Consider the following 15,555-nt stretch of genomic DNA (forward strand, 5'->3'; position numbering starts at 1 on the left):
GATCATGTGCATAAAGGAGCTGCTTTCTCTGAAGGCATGGACAGCTGCCCCCTGGGGTGTGCTCAGCATCTCTGCATGGATAGTGTCACCGCGTAGAGAAAGATAGAGCTAATTCAATGATGTTACTGGCTTTCAATCCATCACCAAGGTCTGTCCTGAAGCTTCTTTTGTGTCTTTCAGATAGTGCACCCCTTCCTCTCCTTTATCATCTCTCACCTGTACCTAACAGTTCTCATTCTCTCAGTTTCGTTACTCTTCTTCCATAGAACTGACAGAATGTTTTATTCTAAAATGCAAACCTGACTCTATGCTTGGACTGTTAATAAACCAGGTTTGGTTCCTCATTGCCTGTGTGGACTGAGGACTTCAGCATAAACACTCATCCAAATCAGGTCCCATTTCTACCTGTCCTTTACTGGCTGCCACCTCTATCCCAGGCCTGTGACAATGTACTGTAATTTACCCTTCAGCGATATGCAGCTTGCAGGATCAAACCTACAGGCTTAAATTTTCTTCTCTGCCAGACACTTGTAACCCCTCCTCCTCTTTTAAGTGCCACTTCCTCTGTCCCTGACATCCCTGGTGGTGCCTGAAGTTTCCTCCTCCGCTCTCGTATTCATACTCTCCTCCGTGTTCCTTTGCACACTGTAGCAGTTACTCCCCAGGGAGCCCATCACTCTCTCAGGACTGTGAGCAGTTTGAGACTGTGACTTGTTTATGTGTTGACCCACAGTGACTTATATAGGGCCTTGTGTATGCTAGTGATCAACCAATATTGAATGACTGGATGGAAAGCAAGGGATATTTAGAGGACAGTATTTGACAGGTTGTAGAACAGGCAGTGGGCTATATGAGGAACTTAGACAGGGAGAGGCCTGTTGTGGGCTTAGGAACTGGGAATGGATTTTGGCAGGGGTGAGCTCCGGGGGAGCTCCACCATGGTAAAGTCTGGCAGGCTGCAGTTTTAACTTTGGTGGGCAATTAGGGTTACCTCAAAGAAAAGACTCAGGCCTTTCCTTTGAACATGTAGCATCTACCAGCAACAGTTTCAGAGCTGACCCTAGGATACTAGAAGGGGTCTACTTGTCCCTAACCTTGAGAGGCCATGACGCAGGGCCCTCTGAGTCACAGACCTTCCATTCTCTGGAAGGCAGAGAGGTTGCTCCCTTCTCTCTTCCTACACTCACCCTTCTCTTTCCTTCCCTTCCTTTCCCTTCCCTTCCATTCCCTTTCCTTCCCTAACATCCTCCCTTCTTCTCCCTTCCCTTTCTTTCTGCTGATACTGGGACTTGAACTCAGGGTCATTTGCTCTCATTTGACTATTTGCTCAAGGCTGGTGTTTGGCCACTTGAGTCAGGCTTCCACTTCTGCTTTTTGCTAGTTGGAGATAAGAATCTCTCAGCTTTGTCTGCCAGGGCTGACTTCAAGTGATCCTCAGATTTTCAGCCTCCTGAGTAGCTAGGATTACAGGTGTGGGCCACCAGTGCCTGGCCCTTCCTACATTCACTCCAATCCTCCATTGCTCATTCTCATTTCTAGATTGCTTTGTGATGATTTCCTCTAATCTTCCTGGAGGAGGCTTTACTAAGATTCTGCATCTAGGTTAAAAGTGGAGTGGATGCAAGGGGCCTTAGTTCTGAAGCAAAGCCTCTCAGAACCCTGCCAGGTCAGTCAAGAGAAGGGCTGGGTGGCTGTTGGGCTGTGTTTCTGGCATGGATGCTGGTCTTTGCATCCTGACACTGCTGAGTGTCTGTCTTGAGGAGGGGGCTGGGCCAGTGGAGCTGAAAATGGGGAGATTGCCACGGTTAAAAATAACTGTGTGCTGCAGTTGGGCGTGTTTCTTTCACAGGAGAGAATCGAGGCAGCTGAGACGAGGCGGGACTGCTACTTTAGGGTCTGGCTAAAGTCTACGTGTGATTTTTAGATTCTGTGGGGGCTCCGCCAATCTGATGACAAAGGCAGCCTTGCCTCTGTGGGAACTCCTTCATGTAGGCGCAGAAGGGGTATGTCTGCAAAACCCTGGATGCCCTGAAGCTCTGTAGAAGATCTTTCCTTCTGAGAGGAAATGAAGTCAGGCTCACATTGGAAGCCAGCTGTGGGCTGTGCAATTTTCTCTTCCCTCTGGGTCTGGGTTGTGAAGCCACGTAGGGTGTTAGGATCAGCTTCCCTAAATACAGAGACTTCCTTTTTCCTGGCTACATTTAGTGTCCTGAGTTTGAGAGGCCTGATGGGGGATACACTGCTGGTCACACATGTCAGAGTGAGGCCAGTGAAGGCTGAGAAATCTGCAGGTCTCAGTCTGCAAAGTCAAGAATCCACACATGCTGCAACCCTTCCTTCTTCCTCTCTCCCCATTTTCACCCTTCCCTTCCATGATTTTCTCCCTCTTCGTTGCCTGCCCTATTTTTGACTCCCTAAGTCCAGCCACACTGAAGTGTCCCAAGAGTCACTTAGGACAATACTTTGCTTCTGTTCCTCAGGCTTCTGGCTTTTTTTTTTTGTTTTTGGGTCCGGTCGTGGGGCCTGAACTCTGGGCCTGGGCGCTGTCCCTCAGCTCTTCAGCTCAAGGCTAGCGCTCTACAACTTGAGCCACAGCACCACTTTTGGATTTTGTTTTTTTCTGCTTATGTGGTGCTGAGGAATCGAACCCAGGGCCTCATACATGCAAGGCAAGCGCTCTGCCACTGAGCCACCTTCCCAGCCCCAGGCTTCTGGCTTATGTAGTAATTTTTTCTAATAATGCTATGAGCTAGGCAGGATACCTGCTAGCATCTGAGGCCTTAAGGGAGTTGCCTGTAGTTACACAGGATTGGCAGACATAGATCTACCGCTCTAAGCACGTGGCATTTTCCATTTCTCAGGCAACCAGGCCAGTCTGACTTCTTCAGGGTGTGATCTAAAAACTTACTCTCCACAATCATTTGAGAGACCCTTTGGTCACTTCTGGGAGAAGCCATGCATATAAAAAACAAAAAATGGGGGGAGCGAGTGACAAAGATGAAAGGAACATTGTTTCTACTTCCTCAGGCTGTCTTTGGTGAATATCAAAGTAATATCCTTTCTCATTGTTTGGGGGGGGGGGGGGAGGCAACAAGGAAAGGGACAGCTGGGGAGGTTGTCCTGGTGAGGAATACAATCACACAGAGTAGGAAGGGGAGCAGAAAAAGGTGATATTCCTGGGGTGTGTGGGGGAATGGATGAAATACAGAGTGCAGTACAGGTGTCAGGTGGTTTTACCACTGCACAAATCTAGGGGGCATCATTCGCATGTGTTCTATTGTAGATTTGTATATTTACTATGAGAAATTTCCTGCAGATGGCAGTAAAGTCTCTAGTTTCTGCTAGGGCAAGGATGAGTATAGGAAGGATTCACCGTCTACCCACCAATCAAATTCATTGTCTGACATCACATAATATCCAAGCTCTTCTTGATTTGTTTTGTTTGAATTTTTGAGACAACATCTGGCTGTGTAGCCTGGGTTGGCCTCAAACTTGTGATCTTCCTGGCTCAGCCTCCTGAATGTTGCTGAGTCCCTTCCTGTTCTTGTCATTAATATTTAAAAGATAGCTGAAGATGTGGTTCTTTCTTATGGAACTCAGGATAGAAGCCAAATATTAATTACACCCTCATGTGTATTGTGAAGCCTAGGAGCACAGAGTTTCAGGCTGGATGGATCTTGTAGTTAAGCAACAGGATTCTTTCTTGAGAACCCTCAGCAGATGCTGCTGTGAAATAACCATACCAATAGCCACTCTGTTGGAGCCTCCCCCAGGAAGCCCTCTCTGTCTCTAGTCAGACAGCAGTTTTATTTCTTTCTTGTCCTTATTGGTTTTATATCAAAGTTCCTTGTTGCCAGAGTCGTTTTTTTCTACCAGATGTGCAGCTCATTGTAGTTATGTGTCCCATCTTGCATTTCTGTCCCAAGCAGACAGCCCTGAGGGAATGGTGCACAGTCAGAGGAGGAATCCTGCTCTTCCTCTTTGTCCACGTTTCTTTTCTAGGAGATAGCAGAGGATATCGACAGGTACTTGTCTTTTCCTTCCTTCTTTCCTTCCTTCCTTCCTTCCTTCCTTCCTTCCTTCCGTCTTTCCTTCCTTCCTCCCTCCCTCCCTCCCTCCCTTCTTCCCTCCTTCCCTCCCTTCTTCCCTTCCTCCATTCCTTCCTTTGTTCAATAAAAAATGGTGTGAACCTCAGCCACATTTCAGGCACTGTGAATTCGATTAGATCTGAGGTAAAAAAGTTTGCACAAAGTGACTTCACTTCTTGAGCCTGTTTCTTTGTCTATAACATGGAGGTGACACCACCAGTTCTCAGTGGCCATTGAATGACCAGAACCTGCTGGACAAACATGAGTTCATATGCATGTTACTGCATTTAGCAGTCATTCTTTGTAGCTACCCAAGCAACCAGGGGACGCCAGCAGTTTCCCAGGCTAGCAAGGAAGGATCTCAAGCCTGTTAGTTCTGTCCCTTTCCTTTGTTTGTTCCAGGTCTTTGCAGAAAGCAGATGAAAGTGGTTTATCATGGCCAAGCCATGGGTTGGAAGAAGGAAAGGAAGGAGAGAGAAATGGGACTCTAAAAACAATTCTACAGGGAATGCTTAATTCCTGAACAGCCCCCCCTCCCCCCGCAATGTCCTGGCTTTTCTGAGCTTTGTCCTCTTCCCAGATCTCTTCCTCTTCCTGGCAGTGTGCTCAGTCCCTGGCCCAGTCCTGGAGCTTGGTTTCAGTAGCAAAAGAAGATCAGAAGAGGCTCTGGAAAGTGGGACAGAGTGAATTGTAGCTACATGCCACCAGCTCAGCTACAGCTCTTTGAAAGTAAATCTGGGTCACATTAGCTGCAGGGATGGAAAATGACCACGTGGGCAGAATTCTGCCATGCTGGTGACAGAAAAGACAGCCAATCTATCCTTTCTCTGAGGTTCAGGGTCCCTGTGGGGACTGAAGCTGTCAGGGGAGGTGGTTGCTGTGTTGTGAGGTGCAGTGCTGGCCTTATCAGCTTTCGTAACTTCCAGGTAGTACAGAGTCTGATCTGGAGGTCAGGAATGCCGAGGAAGGACTGGTTACTGTGGGAACTATGGAAGGCTGTCATTTCTCAGTCCAATGGGCTCAGAGATTAGATGCCCATAGAGGCACTGGTGGTGCAGAAGGATCTAGCGTTGTACTTGTCTTTATTGCAGCTGTCTCTCCCCTGGGAAAGACTGTGGACATACCAGAATGTTAGCATTACTAATCCACCATCACCAACTGCTTTAACCCAGCTGATGTCTAGTCCTGTTAACTCTAGCTGGGACCTACAGCTAGGCCTGGCCCTGTGGCTGCAGGTTGACACTGTCAGTTTAACCTGGCCATCTTCCTGGCTCTGTCTTGCCTCTCCTGTAGTGGGAAAAAGTGTACTACTGACTGGAATCTCTCTGGACTGAGGATGCTGCTACAGAGATGCTCTGGCAATGCTGTAATTTAAAAAAAAAAAAAAAAAATGCTTATGGATAGGTGATCGAACTAAGGCTGTGCCATACCCCAGTCCTGAAAGTTACTAGGCTTTTGCTTTGTGGTCAAGGGGAAGATTCTTCCTACAACCTTTCTGGAGGTGTCTCTGGGCATGCCCTCCTTCTCATGCCCTCCCTTGTTCCTCTCCACAATTGTTCACTCTTCTGCTCTTTCAGGCCAGGGGAATTATTTCTTTGTGAGTCAATTGGAGTCATTATTATTTTTTTTGTTATTTATTTTTGTTTCTTTTCTTGTGCTGATAATGGAGCTTGGATTCAGGGTCTGGGCACTCAAAGCTAATGAATGCCCTATCACTTGAGTCACACTTACGCTTCCGAAAGCTTTTTTGGTGGTTAATTAAAGACTTGTCTCTTGGACTTTCTGGCCTGGGCTGGCTTTGAACCATGATCCTTAGGTCTCAGCCTCCTGAGTAGCTAGGATTATGGGTGTGAACCATTGGTGCCTAGCTTGGAGTTCCTGTTTTATCACTTGTCACTTGAGGACCCTGGAAAGTTGCTAAGTTCACTGAGCCTCACTTTCTTTTTTTTTTTTTTGGTCCGGTCATGGGCCTGAACTCTGGGCCTGGGTGCTGTCCCTCAGCTATTCAGCTCAAGGCTAGCACTCTACCACTTGAGCCATAGCACCACTTCCAGCTTTTTTTTTTTCTGGTTATGTGGTGCTAAGGAATCGAACTCAGGGCCTCATGCATGCAAGGCAAGTGCTCTACCACTGAGCCACCTTCCCAGCCCCTGAGCCTCACTTTCTCAGCGTTAAAGTAGGAAAGCAAGAGAGCTGCCTCAGAGACTTGCAGAGCGGATTAAATGAGATTAGTGCAAGTAAGATAGTAGGTTTTACGTCTGGTATGCAGGAAGCTGTTCTTGAATATTCGTTCATTCATTCACTCACACATCTCTTCAGTGGTCTATAAATGTGCTGATTTACTCCCTTGCTCATTCAGTGGTCAGTGTTTGTTCACTTAAACAGTCATAGGGCACCTTTGTTCTAGATTCTGACTGGGCTTCAGAGCCCAGCTCCTGCCTGTGAAGGAGTGATGCCATATGCAAGAAAAGAGAATTTTAAGGAGGTTCTGAGAGGAAAGGGCCTCCTGTTTCTGACCCTCCGGAGCCTACAGCAATGACATTGGACTTTGTACTTGGAAAAGAAACAGGAATTTGCCAGGATCTCCTAAAAAGAGAAGGCACTTTCCTATTACTTCTTTCTTTTCTTGTTCTCCTTTCTTTGGCCTCAGGAAAGGAAAATGAAGACAGCAGATGGGAGTTAGGAATTAGTGAATGCAGAGGATGGTTGAGAAGTTCTGTAGACTCAGTTCAGGAGCTCCTGAGAGTTGATGTCATCCAGAATTCTCTAGTAAGGAACGAATGAAAAAGAATTACTGTGTAGAGTTCTAGATGCATGCTGGTAATTTTATATACACAATCTAATCCTCCCAAAACCCTGGGAGGTGGCTGCTATTCTCAACAAAATAGTTGGGGAACTTGTTAGGTTATCTAATTAGCAAACAGTGAACTGAGATTCAACGAACTCAACATTCAACATTCCTTAGTGTACATAGCGCCTCCTGGAGCCTCATATGCACATTACACCTTTCAGAGTTGCTCAGTGTTGTGCTTCAGTTCCAGCTGACAACAAAGCTGTCTGTCAGGTTTCAGATATGTACTAAAGTAGGGAGAGCTGTATTTTTTTCCCCCTTCGGTTGGTTGTAGGGCTTGAACTCTGAGCCTGGGCACTGTCCCCAGCTCTTCAGCTCAAGGTGAGCGCTCTTATCAATTGAGCCACAATGCCACTTCCGGTTTTCTGGTGGTTAAAAGGAGAAAGAGTCCCATGGACTTTCCTGCTCGGGTTGGATTTGAACCATGATGCTCAGATCTTAGCCTCCTGAGGAGCTAGGATTACAGGTATGAGTCACCGGTGCCCCGCTAAGAGAGCAGTATTCTAAATACCCAAAACAAAGAGTTATCTATCAGATGTGATAGATCAGTTTTATTTTATTCGTACTTCACTTCTGCCTCCATTGTTACATTAAAAAAAAAAAAAAGAAGCTTATCTGGGCTTCGCTGGCTCATGCCTATAATCCTTGCTCCTCAGAAGGCTGAGGATTGAGACATGAAAGTCTGTGAGACTCTTATTTCCAATTAATTACTAAAAAACTCAGAAGTGGTGTTGTGATAGAGCATTATGTAACCTTGAGCAAAAATAAGTTGAAGCCCCAGGACCAGCACACACAGAAAAAAAAGTTCAGGTAATCAGGTACTTTTGTACTTTCGTTCTTCCTCCTCCTGCTCCTCCTCCTCCTCCTCCTGCTCCTCCTTCTCTTCCTCCTTCTCCTTCTCCTCCTCCTCCTCTTTTTCTTTCTTCTTTCTTCGTCTTCATTTCTTGTTTTAAGAGAGGGTCTTACTATGTAGCCTAGGTTACATCACTTGCTAGTTGGGACCCTGAAAAGTTACTAACTTCATTGAGCCTTTCTTGTTGTTAAAATAGAGTAGTATTGCTAGATGGATTAAATGAGATTGTGGGAGTAAGATGCCTGGCCCTATGTTTGCTGTGCAGTCTGCTATGCAGTTATCCTCTGAACTGTGATCCTCCTGCCTCTCAGTCTGTCTCAGAGGTGTTGGGATTACAGGCATGTACCATCACAACTAGTTCCTGCCTCATTTTTTAAAAAAAATGTGTGTTTTTTTTGGGGGAAGGGAACTGGGGTTTGAACTCAGGGCCTCAAAGCAGGCTCTCTAAGCAGGTACTCTACTACTGACCATGCCTCCAGTCCTGCCTCATGTTTTAACACTGCCCTTTCCTTAGTAGCAGATATATTAGTTTGTCTGATTCAGAGTTCTCATTTAAAGACTGGAGCTAGGGGCTGGGAAGGTGGCTCAGTGGTAAAGTGCTTGCCTCACATGCATGAGTCCCTGGGTTCGATTTCTCAGAACCACATAAACAGAAAAAGCTGGAAGTGGCTCTGTGGCTCAAGTGGTAGAGTGCTAGCCTTGAGCTGAAGAGCTGAAGGACAGTACCCAGGCCCTGAGTTCAAGCCCCATGACTGACAAAAAAAACCCAAAAAACAAAAAGACTAGAGCCAGTGTCACTTGACCCATTGCCTAGAAGCTTCTTGAGGGATTCTAACTCCAGTGCTGAGCTTCAGCTCAGCCAGTCCTCTGATCCTTTTAGCTGAAGCTTATGCTCTGCTCCCAGAAACATAGAGCAAAATTTACAGCATACTTGTTCTGTGACTGGAAGCTGAGTTTTCATGATGGTGTTGGTTTGTTTCACCTATGACACTTCTAGCTCATGGACCCTGGGATTGAATTAGGACTCGCTAATATGACTGGGGACAATATCTCAAGGAAGTAGATTTTAAAGATTCAGTCTCAAGAATCTGAAGTTAAGACTTTTCAAAGTTAAAGACATTGAAATCACTGAGAAGGATCTATGTCCCAGGCCTGCTGTGAAGCTGGTGACTGTGATCTCACTGAGAACAGTAGTCACCACCTTTTAGGGTTCTTGGGGCCTCAGGGATTTTGTGCCTAATTCCAGTCTGCTTGTCTCTGTCCCTTTAGAGGCCAAGGCTATGTTGGCAGGAAAGATGTTTTGAGTGGAGGGAATCTTCAAAGGTAAATAGCAGGGAGTTTACCCATTCCCTCCAAAATATAAATTGCCTGTGCACTATTTAGTGGGAACCTCAGTGGTCCCATACAGGATGAGATCTTCTGCCTCAGAGTAGGAAGAGAGATTAAGTGTAGTTAAATGATGGGCATGTTAACCTGATTGTGTGTGTGTGTGTGTGTGTGTGTGTGTGTGTGTGTGTGTGTGTGTGTGTGTGTGTGTGTGTGTGTGATTCATAGGGCTTGAACTCCTCATGGCCTGGGCACTGTCCTTGAGCTATTTTGCTCAAGGCTAACACTACCACTTTGAGTCACAGCTCCACTTCCAGTTTTCTGGTAGTTAATTGGAGATAAGAGCCTTATAGATTTTTATGCTCTGGCTGGCTTTCAACTGTGATCATCAGATCTCAGCCTCCTGGGCAGCTACGATTACAGGTGCAAGCCACCAATGACCAGCTTAACTTGATTTCCTCAAGAAGGAAAATAGGAATTGTATTCCCATACAAAGAGCCTGTGAGACGTAGAGAGACCAATACTATCTTTTCTCTAACTATTACTGATTATTCCATTCCAAATGCAGGCTTTGTGCTTAGCTTTTTACATGTTGTATTAGACCCAATTATCAAAACAACCTTAGGAGGCAGATGATACCTGGAGAGTTCTGTACCCTGCTTGAGATCCCTAGCCAGTAAAGGCTCAAATTGGGCATGGCTTTTGTTCTGCCTAGAGCAACCAATTGCCTCTCCATTACAAGGCACAGTTAGCATGATAACAGCTAAGATCTGTGCTGTACTTCGAGGTTCACAGAGTCTTCACACCCATTATCTCCCCTGTGCCAGCTCTGGGGCATGTGGGACAGTTGCCTATCAAGAGTCTACTCTGTGCTCATTTTCCCTAGAAAGGACAGGGGATTCTCTGGTTTTAGCTCTGACATGCCAGAGAAGGGAGATGATGAGACTTGGCCAGTTACTATGGTTACCCAGATGGCTGGGTAACCATTTTGAGGGTTGCTATAGCGACAGGCTGCCTAGTGGCAGGGATTTTGTCTTCCTTGGTGGCTGGCACCCCATCTAGGCTTCTTAAATTAGAGATGTTACACTTTCCAAACAGAAGGGGGCAGCATGAGAGCTGGCAAAGTTTTCTACCCCAGAGTGGGTTTGGGAACTTGGGGCAAAGTTTAGAAAGGGTTTCCAGGAGCTAGGCAAAAGGGAACTTTGGCTAGAATTAGCCAAAGCTTATGTTCAAGAAGCTGGAGGAGAGACTGGGAAGGTGGCTTAGTGGTAGAGCGCTTGCCTTGCATGCATGAGGCCCTGGGTTTGATTCCTCAGCACCACATAAGCAGAAAAGGCTGGAAGTGGGGCTGACGCTCAAGTGGTAAGAGTACTAGCCTTCAGCTGAAGATCTGAGCGACAGCATCCAGGCTCAGAGTTCAGGTCCCATGACTGACCAGAAAACAAACAAACAACAAAAAAAGAAGCTGGAGGAGCTGGGCCTGGAGGCAGGACTGTCAAAACTGGAATTAGGCAATTATTCGTTCCCCAAGTAGAGGCTAAAAATAAGGCTAAGCAGCCTTTTCAGTGTTTGACACTAGCTACTGTGGGGAATGTAAAAGACACAAGAGAGCCTACACATGCAAGGAGGAATGGAGGAAACACACATGTGTATGTGTGCGTGTGCACACACACACACACACACACACCGTACTAGCAAAAGTTTATTTATAAAACCTCAATTAGCACATGAAAAATAGTACAGCATGAGCCAAGTGGGAAAAGTTCTGGGAGCAAGCCTCCTGAAGGTTGGGGAGGAGCACTAGCAGGAGGAATTATTTTGCACTCTTCTTTCTTCTATTTGCACAGGAAATGGCATTGACTTGGATTCTCAATTATCCTGTATCACAGATCCAGCTTCCTACCCCCACTCTCCAAGCTTCAGGGGCATTACCTGTGCATATTATCTATCTATCTATCTATCTATCTATCTATCTATCTATCTATCTATCTATCTATCTATCTATCTGCAGTGCCAAGGAAACAAATATTTATTGATCATTGATCATCTAGTTAGGCTCTCTGATGAAGAAATAGGTGAATCTGCTCTCAAAGCACTGATGAACAGTGAGGTTAAGGAGACAGCCATGCAGACAGCCACAGTACACAGTGCTGGAGCCCCATAAACAGAGGAAAGAAAGTATAGTTGGGATTTTGAGAACCTTTTTTGAGTTGATTAAAAATAACTTCATGTTGCCAGGTGCTGGTGGCTCATGCTTCTAATCCTAGCTACTCAGGAGGCTGAGCTCTGAGGATTGTGGTTTGAATCCAGCCAGGGAAGCCAAGTCCATGAGACTCTTATCTCCAATTAACTACCAGAAAACTGGAAAAGGAGCTGTGACTCAAAGTGATAGAGCACAAGCCTTGAGCACAAAAGCTCAGGGACAGTGCCCAGGTCCTGAGTTCAATCCCCACAACTGACCCCCCCCCCAAGCAAAAAGAAAAAAACCCCAAAAACCCTTGTAGTGGAGACGTATAGATTCAAGTGGTAGAGTACTAGTCTTGGGGGAAAAAAAAATCTCAGGGACAGTACCCATGCTGAGTTCAAGACCCAGGACAGGCACATAAAATGAAATAAAAATAACTTTATGTTGTTTTGGTGAACTTTTGAATAGAACTTCAAGAGATGGAGTTAGAAGGGGTGGACCTTTCAAGTTAAGACTTGGGGTTTAATTATAGGGAAAGATGTTTTCCATGAGGGCATCATGGTGGATTCAGCCTGAAAAGGAAAGTAGACATCAAAATATGGAGGACTTTGAATGCTAGGTTTAGATAAGGGGTGCGGTGAGTTACAAATCTTACTGTGTGTGTGTGTGTACACGCGCACGTGCGTGTGTGTGTGTGTGTGTGCGCGCGCGCACGCACACACATGTAGTGTGCTCTCATGCATGCATGACAGGGATTAAATCTAGGCTTTGTACATACTAAGAATTCATTCGATAACTATATTATCCCCAACCCATACTATCTTTTGAAATACTCTAGTCCAGTTAAAAGCCACAGACAACTATAAATACATTGGGATCATCTGGTTCACTATTTTTTTTTTGATTATGGGGCTTGAACTCTGGGCCTGGGCGCTGTCCCTCAGCTCTTCAGCTTAAGGCTAGAGCTCTACCACTAGAACCACAGCACCACTTCCAGCTTTTTCTTCTTATGTGGTGCTGAGGAATTGAACCTAGGGCCTCATGCATGCAAGGCAAGCACTCTACCACTGAGCCACCTTCCCAGCCCTTACTAAACATGTTAAGCAAATATTTAATGAGTCCCCTGTACATGCTAGGTTCTTTGCCATGTCTTGAGGGTCTCTTGGTGAGAAAGGCGATAAGAGAAAGATAAGGCGAGAAAGATAAGAGCGAGCTCTGGGCCTTACAGAGCTAAGGTTTTAGAAATGATGAAGGTCGAGTCTGGTGTCAGTGGTGTATACCTATAATCCTAGCACTTGGAAGACTAAAATGGGAGAACTATCCGTTGGCTACATAGCAAGAGCTTGTCCACCCCTCAAAGATGGATGAAGGACACTGAACCATAACTTCAAATACAATGGATATTATGGAGGGATGCAGGAAGACCCAAGGAACCAAGGAAAGGTTCCCTGCAGGAGTTTCCATGAGTGGAAAGTGAGTTAGGCCAAGGAAGGAGAGAGGCAAAGGGTTATAGCCTGGGAGAAAAGCAGGAGGAGCCCTGAGATGAGACAGCACAGTTGAGGAACTGAAGCAGTGGCAGGCTTTAAGGAGAAAGGGACATTGAACTGCAAGGGGAGTCCAAGGGCTTTATTTCCTTGTGTTACCATACTCTACCACTAGATGTCCTCCTGAGTACATGCCACTTCTTGTTTCTTCCATTGCTGTCTCAAAACTGCAACTTCAGCCTCACCCATCAGGAGCAAAGGAAAATCATAGGCCAAAAGAAGAAAGCCTCAGAGCTTCCCAGTTGTGTGGTCTGGCTATAAATTTAGACTCTTCTTGAAAAACAAGATAAAACAAAACTTACCCTTGTGGGCTTCCTACTTCTTCCTATTCCTGCTCCAAGCAGAAGCTTTGTTCCTCTAGGCTCATAAAATTTTCTCTGCATAAAACAGGAACGTCAGCCAAACATGTAGACTTCCCCCTTTCCACTTATTAGAAAAATACTTAGCTCTTAATTTTCATGGGCTATTTAAGTGCAATTGTTATTAAGATTCTGAGAGGCATCCTAGCCACAACCCAAACCAGAACTTTTCTTCCTTGATTACTTTATTACTTTACTTATTGAGACAAGTGTGTCTCACTATGTAGTCCGGGCTGACTTTGAACTCGAGTCTCTTGCCTCAGCTTCTTGAGTGCTGGGATTAAAGATATGCACCATTACTCCTGGCTTTACTATATTTATCAATAGGAATCTCAATCCCTTTGCCTTCTTCCACTTCTCCAGGTTTTCAACACAGCTGTAGTCACAGAGTAGACTCAATTCTTTCTTATTTCTGCTACTTCCTCAGCTTTGGCAGGTTCTTGAAGAACCTGCTTACATACTAATGCTTGTAGCAGCCCCAAGAGGAGAATAGGAGTTTTTCTATTGGCTGCAGTCAAAATGAGGCAGCAGATGTCTATAGGGGATGAGGGTGGAGGCGTGTGTATGTTGTGCGTTTGTGTATTTGTGTCTGGGCCTTCTTAGTCCTACTGGTATAAAATAATCTAGGGAAATGCAGTGACTCATCACTGATCAAGAGCCTCAGAATTAGCATTCTGTGTTCTCTGTTTACAAAAAATGTGCTTGAGCCATCAATCACCAACTTCCCATCCTGAATTCTCTGCTAAAAAGAAGACCTTTTATTTGCTTAAAAAATGTACCTCAAACTTATCTCACTCCCCCTTCTCCCCCCCCTTTTTTTTGGTACTGAGTTTTGAATTCAGAGCCTTGTTTGCTAGAGAAGTTCTCTTCTACTTGAGTCTTGAGTCATACCTCCAGTCCTTATTTTGTTTTAGTTGTTTTCTTCCAAGTGGGGTTTCATGTTGTTGTTGTTTCCCTGTAGGTGGGCCTGAGACTTCAATTTTCTTACTTATAACTCCAAGAAGCTGGGATTTCAAAGGTGTACACCACCATGCCTGGCACTCTATTTACTTTCTTTCTTTTCATCTTTCTTTTTTTTTTGGTTGGTTGTGGGGCCTGAACTCTGGGCCTGGGCCCTGTCCCTCAACTCTTCAGCTCATGGCAAGCTCTCTACCACTTCAGCCTTAGTGCCACTTCCAGCTTTTTCTGCTTATGTGGTGCTGAGGAATTGAACCCAGGGCCTCATGCATGATAGGCAAGCACTCTCCCACTGAGCCACCTTCCCAGCCCTTCCTTTCTCTTCCTAGACTGAGCTCATTTACAGCTGCCAAACTGGGAACTAGAATTGCGCCCCCCCCCCTCCCCCAACACACCAACCACAGAGGATTAAATGAGAAAGAAATGAACATTTGTCCAAGGATCTTCCCTGTCCTCTTTCAGGTTCACCCTGCATGATGTCTACATCTAGAAGTTGGGCAGTCTCAGCAAAACTTGATGAGCGGAGATATGATTAATGACTTGCTCACCCAATTTCTGATTGTGGTGTGATGTGGAAACCTATTACTGAGCCTATTAATGAAAAGCCTCATTTGTTTTTCTTGTTATTAATGTGCTGAGCATTGACTGACCAAATATTTGGCAGTAGTCACTAAGTACTAAGATACAATCTCTGCTGTGGGGGGGTGGGGGTGGGGAGGAGCTCCTCCTTCAAAATGTTGAGAATGAGCCCAAATCCCAATTTTGGCTGCTCAGTGTTACAGGAAATTTTTTTCCCCCACTTGATCATGTGCCCAAGTGAAATTAGCCACTCTTAACTTCTAGTCACAACCACTTCCCCATCCCCTGAAAAAAACCAAGTTAACATGGGAATACAGTGGCTGACTAGGCCAAATATAGGCTAACAACATCACCTACATGTGTCTCACTTCTTCATTCACTGCTTTTGATCTCAGCAGTCTGTGAATATTGCCATCCAAGTGAATGAAGGATCAGATGAAGCTGGGAATTTCCCCTCCCACCCCCCAAAAAAATATCCCTGGCCATATTACCAGTTTTCTTTCTTCATTCTTTCCTTTCCCTGGCGATGGAGAATAATTGGCTTCCTTCTTTCTGCCCTGACCAGTTAAGCTCCAGAATCCTTTCTTTGTTTCCTAACAGTCCTGGTTCAGTCTCAGGTTCCCATATTTCTCTCCTTTGATCTAAGTCAGTCTGTTCAGATGGCTGTCACAGTTTAGTGATCCTGTTGGTTCTATCCCCTCTAGATTTATGCCCTCCTGTCTCACTTATTGGCCCCACGGGACAGTCAGAATCCTGTTTTCATTTCTCTCTCAGTTGTCATTTCCAGGCTCTGCTCTCTGGCCCAGTTTCCTT

This window comes from Dipodomys spectabilis, unplaced genomic scaffold (assembly GCF_019054845.1).
Source record: "Dipodomys spectabilis isolate Male_0828 unplaced genomic scaffold, ASM1905484v1 ptg000002l, whole genome shotgun sequence".
NCBI classification, from domain to species: Eukaryota; Metazoa; Chordata; class Mammalia; order Rodentia; family Heteromyidae; genus Dipodomys; species Dipodomys spectabilis.